The sequence below is a fragment of the Lactuca saligna genome, chromosome 5 (genome assembly GCF_052625555.1).
Source record: "Lactuca saligna cultivar CGN05327 chromosome 5, ASM5262555v1, whole genome shotgun sequence".
NCBI lineage: Eukaryota > Viridiplantae > Streptophyta > Magnoliopsida > Asterales > Asteraceae > Lactuca > Lactuca saligna.
In genome coordinates, this window is record NC_136421.1 from 102,143,315 (window position 1) to 102,151,527 (window position 8,213).

Below are 8,213 nucleotides of genomic sequence, written 5' to 3' on the forward strand. Positions count from 1 at the left end.
GAACCTGCAATAGTGGGAACATGAGGTTTATCCATGGCCCACTTGGTGATGAGCATCCAGAATCTGGCGTAGGATACCTCAGTGTGTCGAGAGGAGGAGGCCAGGCTCTGAATGAGTTGCTGCCAGAGAACCGAGCCATAGTCAAGGTTGAGGCCGTGATATAGACCATAGAGAATGGTCATAAACAATTTGCTGGCCCCATCTGAACCAGAACTGCGCTCAGAGAGCCCTTTGAACAAAATGGTGAAGAAACCATTTCATGGAGGGGCGAGACATGACTTCTTGTACTTGGTGACCGTCATGAGAATCTCCGTGTAACCCATGTTGTAGAACATCGAAAATAATTGTCCGACGGTGATGGAATCAGGATTTACTCTAGATTCATCAGCTTCAAAACCTAGGAGCCAACAAAATCGTTGCTTGGAGATGGAGGTCTTGTGAGAATGAAGATCAAAGTAGATGAGATCCACTGATCTATCATAATGGGCTGTGGAAAAGACCTGGGAAAGGCATTCCATAGGCACAACCTCGACCTTGGAAAGAGCGAGCACCAATGGAGAGTATTTGAGGCACTCCACCATGGGATACATATAATTCTCGTAAGCTTTAGGGTTGAGATCGCTCACCAGGCTTTGTTGAGCGCGGATAGGAAGAATATTCATGCGTGAAGAGGTTTCCTGAACTGATGAAGAATCCGCCATTGTTGAAGGTAGAAGATGATGAACAGTAGATTAGAAATCGCCTGATTTTGCTCGTTTGTGTTTTGATTGTGGTAAGTTTGGAATGAAGCAGATGTGTTCCTTTTATACTGTGGGTAGAGGAAAGAGAAAGATCATCCCCCAAATCTTCTTGATACACGAAACGGTTTCGGATTTGACCGAAGCCCAACGGTTGGCACCCCCGATGATTACGCATGAGAGAGAAGAACTGTTCCGTTTTGCACACGTGCCCGTCACCTCACTATTGAGGCCGTTACTCTGTCGGCTGAGTCAGCATCTTATCTGTTTAATAGTTGTCATCCAAACATAAGATTATAATGGAACCGAACCAGATTTTTGGAAAATCAAAGATTTTCGTGCATAGAGTGTGAAAGATAAGGAAATAAAGCGAGATATATGTGGGAATTTGTGATGTCAATATAGACACAAAACAGTTGATCCCGGGCACGAATCACTTTCTTCAAGGTCAAGAGAGACCTTAAAGTGTTTGTATGGATTCCCGTTGAATTACGATCAATCACTTTCTAAGAGGTGTTTAAAGGCATCTTTTTGTAAGGCTTAAAAGGGTGGCTTTCGCTTCAGTTTAGAATTCTGGACCTTGACATATGACCGAGACTAAATGAAGTACTTGTGAGACCGATGTGGTCTGTTGAACAAGTAGGCTGGATAATATATATAGGGACTTGTTGAATATGGGTGATGGTGAAATCTCAAAAAAAAATTAAGCTGGATTCTAAGGGAAGAAATGTTATGGTAAATAACAATTTCATAAGAATCGCACAACCAAAAAGAGATTTCATGTTGACCGTCAATTCATGTTAGGTATTGAATTTTGGGTTTCACTAAGCACGTAGTGACACGTGGCTTAGATCATAAACACAGAGATTGTGTAACCATAAACCTCAGTGGTTAATACTTAGAGTCTCAAGGGTTACGATATGGGACCGAAATATGATGGATAAAAGTATTGAGGTGGTGAAGAGAAACGATAGTACCTTTGCTGAATATAGTGACCAAACAGTAAACTCTTAACCCATATGAGAAAAGAGTAAGGTAGCTCAGGATTAGAATAAATGGAGCAGCCTTATTAGGAAGACAAGGTTTGTATATACCTAGTCATTAAGGCTTTTATTCAAAATCAGTTGAGGCTTTGGACAACATGCAACAGCATGCTTCTAGGGACGCTTAACTAGTTAGTATAAACTGTGAGAACCAAACCTGTCCCAACAATATTTAAACAAGAATGAAAGAGGAGAAAAAGAATATTTTTGGAGATTTTAAGGTTTTGAAAAGAGAAAAACCAAACAGAATAAGTAATAAAAAAAATTGAACCGAACCCGAAATGGACCGAACGCACGGTTCATTTCGGTTCCTAAATTATTTATTTATTTATTTTTTTTGGAAAACAGCTTTACAAAAGTTTACATCCATAGACAACACCTTTTTGAGATTGAGCGAAAATATGTGCTATGGGACCGAACCCGAAATAGACCGAACGTTCGGTTCATTTCGGTTCCCATGTGAACCGAACCCGAAATAGACCGAACGTTCGGTTCATTTCGCTTCTAACTTTTAACTTTGGGATGGTGTCTTTGGTACCGATTCTGATTCCATCATTCCTAGACCATGAAAGATTTTATTGAAACTTGCTTCAAATAGGGCTTTGGTGAAGATATCGGCCAGTTGATCAGTGGTTCGAACAAAGTGAATTTCGACATTTCCATCCTCCACATGATCCTTAATGAAGTGATACCTCAGTGCTATATGCTTGGTCTTAGAGTGTTGCACTGGGTTATGACAGATCCTAATTGCACTTTCTGAATCGCAATATAGTGGGATCTTTTTCATGTTAAGTCCATAATCTCTGAGCTGGCTTTAAATCCATATGACTTGAGATGTGCAGGAGGCGGCTGCGATGTACTCTGCTTCGGCTGTAGAAAGGGAAATGTAGGTTTGCTTCTTTGACTGCCAGCTGACCAACTTCCCATCAAGGAATTGGCAATCCCCTGTGGTGCTTTTCCTGTCTAAACCACATCCTCCAAGGTGTGCATCAGAGAAGGCTTGAACGAAGAAGCCTGAGTTGGATGGATACCATAGACCGAGAGAGGTAGTTCGCTTTAGATACCTGAGTATATTTTTCACTGCAAGAATATGTGGTTCTCGTAGGTTCGCCTGAAACCTAGCACAATAACATACATAAAACATGATATCAGGCCTGCTAGCAGTAAGATACATTAAGGACCCAATCATCTGGCGGTATAGCGTAATGTCAACTGCCGGTTTCTCTAGTGACGGGGTGAGTTTGGTGCCGAATGCCATTGGAACTTTGACGTTTGAATCTCCCATCATACCAAATTTGGCAAGAAGAGTTTTGGTGTATGCTTCCTGGTTGATAAAGATGCCTTCGGGTCCCTGTCTAATATTTAATCCAAGGAAAAAGTTAATCGGACCCATGGAGCTCATTTCAAATTTAGTCTCCATCAGCTTTCTGAATTCAGCTGTTAAGCTAGGATTCGTTGAGCCAAAGATGATATCATCGAAGTAAATATGTAGAATCATAAGGTGGTTACCATCCTTCTTACGAAAGAAGGTTGGGTCAACCGAACCTTGTTTGAATTTGGAAATCTTTAAAAACTTTGTTAGCATTTTATACCAGGCCCTAGGAGCTTGTTTCAGACCGTAAATCGCCTTGTCCAGAATATAGCAGTGATTTGGGAACTTCTCATTGACAAAGCCATGAGGTTGATCCACGTAGACTGTTTCTTCGAGTTCTCCATTCAGAAAAGCGCATTTGACGTCCATTTGGTAGACCTTAAAGTTTTTGTGTGCTACATAGGCAAAAAAAATGCGAACAGATTCCAGCCTTGCAACTGGAGCGAAAGTTTCTTCATAGTGAATTCCTTCCTCCTGACAGTATCCTTTCACTACCAGACGTGCTTTGTTTCGTATCACATTCCCTTCCTTGTCCATTTTGTTCCTGAATACCCATTTGAGACCAACAACTGATGCCTTTTGAGGAGTTGGAATGAGGCGCCAAACTTTGTTCCTTTCGAATTCATTCAGTTCGTCTTGCATAGCTTGAACCCAATCGGAGTGATCAAGAGCAGTGTTAACTGTCTTTGGTTCAACTTTTGAAACGAAGGAATTAAACATACAGAATTCTACTTTTGAAAATAAGGAAGTTTGTTTTTCCTTAAGTTGTGATCGAGTCAGAACCTTTTCAGAAACATCACCCACAACTTGAGAGACAGGATGATTTCTGGTCCATTTGACGAGAGGAGGGTAATTTGGATCATAGGATGGATCCAATTCAGCATTTACCATCTCTTCTGGTTCGGATTGACTTTCATCGTCATAAAGCATATTGGCATTCTCCCCCTCGAATGATGAGCTTTCTGGAGCACTGGGACTTTCGGGTATATGAAGAGTTTGGGTGCTACTGTGCCTTCAGATGCTGTGGAGTGTTCAGGTGCTACAGTACCTTCGGGTGCTGTGGAACGTTCGGGTGCTACAGTACATTCTGGTGTTGTGGAGCGTTCGGGTGCTACAGTACCTTCGGGTGCTGTGGAGCGTTCAGGTGCTACAGTACCAGAGTGCTCCCCCTCGACTGAAGCGTTGGAACTGGATACTCCTTCATTCATTCGCCTTGTAGCATCTTCTACTAGTTGCTTCAGATGATCTACCTTGTTGTCTGTTGCACTGGCTTCCGAGTCAATGGCCTTCTCTAGTTCATCAAATAACTCGACAAAGTTCTCAAAGAGATTTGCAATTGATACTGTGACTTGACCTGTTTGAGGAAAGATTTCACCAGTTGTGTCTACGTTGGCTTTTAGCTTTTTGACATAGCTATCATCAAAGGTCACGTAATAAGTCTCTTCTATTTTCCTCAAACATTTGTTTAATACCCTGTACGCTTTAGAAGTGAGAGAATAGCCCAGAAAAATTCCTTCATCGGCTTTGACATCAAACTTGTTGCGATGTTCTTTAGAGTTGAAGATGAAGTACCGGGAACCGAACACATGGAAGAATTTAACATTTGGCTTCCTGTTGTTGATGATCTCATAAGGAGTGAGCGTGAATCGCTTATTGAGATATGACCTATTCTGTGTAAAACAAGCTGCAGAGATAGCATCAGCTCAGAAATATAAAGGTAAAGAAGCAAAACTTAGCATGGTTCGAGCTGCTTCACACAAAGATCTGTTTCGTCTCTCGACTATTCCGTTTTGTTGAGGTGTGTAGGGAGCTGAGAACTTGTGACTAGTTCCTCTTTCTGCCAAGAATTCTTCGAACTCTTTATTTTTGAACTCCAGCCCATTGTCGCTCCTGATGTTGTGAACGACTTTCTTCAGCTGTACTTCAACCTGCTTGATGAACATCTTTAGCTTGTGAGTCGCTTCAGATTTAATCTTCAGAAGGAACACCCATGTAAAGCCTGAAAAGTCATCAACCATAACAAGAATGTACTTGCTACCGCCGATGCTTTCGATTGATGATGGACCACACAAGTCAATGTGATGTAACTCTAGTGGTTCAATAACTTTAGTGTTTATGATTGATGGATGACTTTGACGACTCTGCTTGCCCATTTCACATGCCGCACACAAATGTTCTCTATCGTACTTGAGCAATGGAAGACCACGAACATGACCTCCAGTGACAAGTTTGTTGATATCCTTAAAGTTGAGATGAGAAAGCCTTCGGTGCCACAACCAGCTTTCATCAGATTGTGCTTTTGATAACAAGCAGATTGCTGGATTCCCTTTGATGGGTTTGAGGTTTAGGGGAAACATTTCACCTTTGCGCTCTGATTTGAGAATAACTCTGTTCGTTTGCTTCTCAATTATTTCCGAACCCTCATCATCGAATGAGACCTTGAGACCGGTACCTCCAACAAGCTGAGATACACTGATGATATTATGTTGTAGTCCTTCTACGTATGCAACCTTCCTGATCGTGAAATCACCGTTTGTAATCATTCCATAGCCTTTTATGGTTCCGAAGGAGTTGTTCCCGAACTTGACATTTCCACCGTTTGAAAGAGATCTGAATTCCCTTAGCTCTTCCTTCCTTCCTGTCATGTGACGTGAGCAGCCACTGTCGATATACCATTCTTCGTCAAACTGCTCGTCACTGATAACCTGCACAAATTAAGCAGATTTAGGAACCCAAAGTTTCTTGGGTCCACGTGAGCCTTTCACAGGAACAGGAGTAGTAAGAGAGATGTCAACAAAATATGTTCTTTTTATTAACGTTGTTTCATCTTTCTTTTTGATGGTGAAAACTTTAATTTTATTGGGATTTGATGCTTTTGGTTTGGACTCGGATTTAACTGACGAAACCTTTGATTTCCCTTTCAGGTCAGTTGAAGATTTAGGTTTTTGAGTTCGAGCAGAATTGGATTTACAATGGGGTTGAGAAGAAGAATGATTGAAAGAATTAGAAGAGTTAGAATGAGAGAATTTAGACTGAGATGATTTCTTGACTTGATATTCTAGGTGACCCTTTCGGTTTTGATTATCAGTGGCACTGAACCTAGAATTTTGGTCTCTTTTGCTCTCTGAACCGAACCTCTGCTTTCGGTTGACACTGTTCTCTGAACCGAACTTCTGCTTTCGGTTGATGTTTATCTCTTGTGGTCTAACAATATTTTTCTCTAACTTTAAATTTCTGTCACGATATGAGAAATAGGCATTTTGAGACTGCCAAAACTGTTTTCATTCAGAAAGATTCTTCTTGTATCTCTGATTCCTTTGTTGTTTTTGGTTTCTCATCTGCTTCGGCTGATGATGGATGTTCGCCTTTTGTTTTTGTTTTGTGTCAACAGGTCCACTTTGAACTGATGAAGATTCACTTGAATCCGCTTTTTCTTTAGGAAAATCTTTTGTACCGCTAGTACTTGGTACGTTAAATTTATCAGGCTTGTTCAGTGGCTCCGGAATATATCTTCCTTTTGTTTTCCAGGATGTTTGCTCTGATAGACCAACTGTTTCATCAGCATTGTCGATAGGGGCAGACCAGAAGAACTCATCACAACCATCAGCATTATCTTCGTTTACAATGACTATGAGTTCGACTGTCTGATGTTCGGTTACACCTGTGACCTTATACACCTGATTTGGTGTTGTCCTTACCTTTTGGTAAACTACATCCTTTTCTTCAAGGTTCAGGGACTTTTTTTGGGACAAGCGAGCAAACTCCACAGAATTTTCTGAGATGAGATTTTTGTGGTTTTCGGGTTCGCTCTTGACAAACTCAGAACAGTCAACTTCATCCTCTACATAAATTTCGCTCATATCATCATCCTCATTAAGCTCAGATGCATTTTCAACATTAATTTTATTTTCTGAGCTCAAATTGGCATTCAATGAGTCAAACTTTTGTATGGTTTCGGTCCTTAGATTCACTTTGTCATTTTCATCCAAAAGGCTTTTCAGCATGTCCTTATGGTCCTTGGACTTAATGAAAGATTCAATTTTGTCTAGACCATACATATATGCCGGATTAACATCCTCAGACGAAACCACACTTTCACAATTGTATGCTTCAGCGTCGATTTCATCCTCCTTAAACTCAAGGAAGGGCAAAATCATACGATGAATTTTCTGCCATATTTCACAGTTTAAATGAAGTTGAGTAATATTATTGTAAAGACACTTAGCAATCAAACAAAAAACATTTCGTTGTTTTAAAAGTTTTAAATTGTCTCTTTGCAAATAAATGTTTTCGTCCTTGGTTTTGATTAACTCCGACTCCTTCAGTTCGATCCACATCCTCCGTTCCTCACTCTTCGAAGACACCCTGCTTATTTGGTCAGTTAGGTTAGAATTGGTGACTCGAGTTTGAGTTAAACTGCTGTCTAGATGAGAAATTCTTGAATTAACATTTTTTAATTCTTTTTCATATGAGCATTGTGGCACTTTGAATGAAACAAAAACGGATTGTACCTTCTTGATCAGTTCATCAAGCTCGTTGAATTGCACGCTGAGCGGTTTTTCTGTAAACCACATGTCCTGTTGCTCCTTCGTGTCTTCATTCCCACCATCTGTGTTGTATCCCCTCATCTAAGATACATCAAACACCATCAAGCATTTTCCACCGCTATCCTTCTCTTTCGCCACATAAGCCTTTCAATGAGAAGGCCTCCTTACTTCATCATCTTCGGAGTCGGATGACCAGACCTCCACTCCTCCGAACTCATCATTCGCTACCGAACCCTGCACAATCAAAGCATTCATAGAAGGGTTAGCAGTAGATTTCTTCTTCCTGAGCTCATCCAGCTTTTTCAGCAACAAAGCTTCTTCATCTTTTTCCTCATCCTTTTCTGCCATTTTCTTGAGGACACAATCTTTTCCATAGTGATTCTTTCCTCCACAGTAATAGCAGCTCACCCCCGAATCTCCTTCAACTTTCGGTTCCTTCTTTGATTCTTCTGCCTTTGGTTTGTCTTTGACCTTTTCAGAACTATAACTTCCCTGCCAATTTCGGTTCTTAATG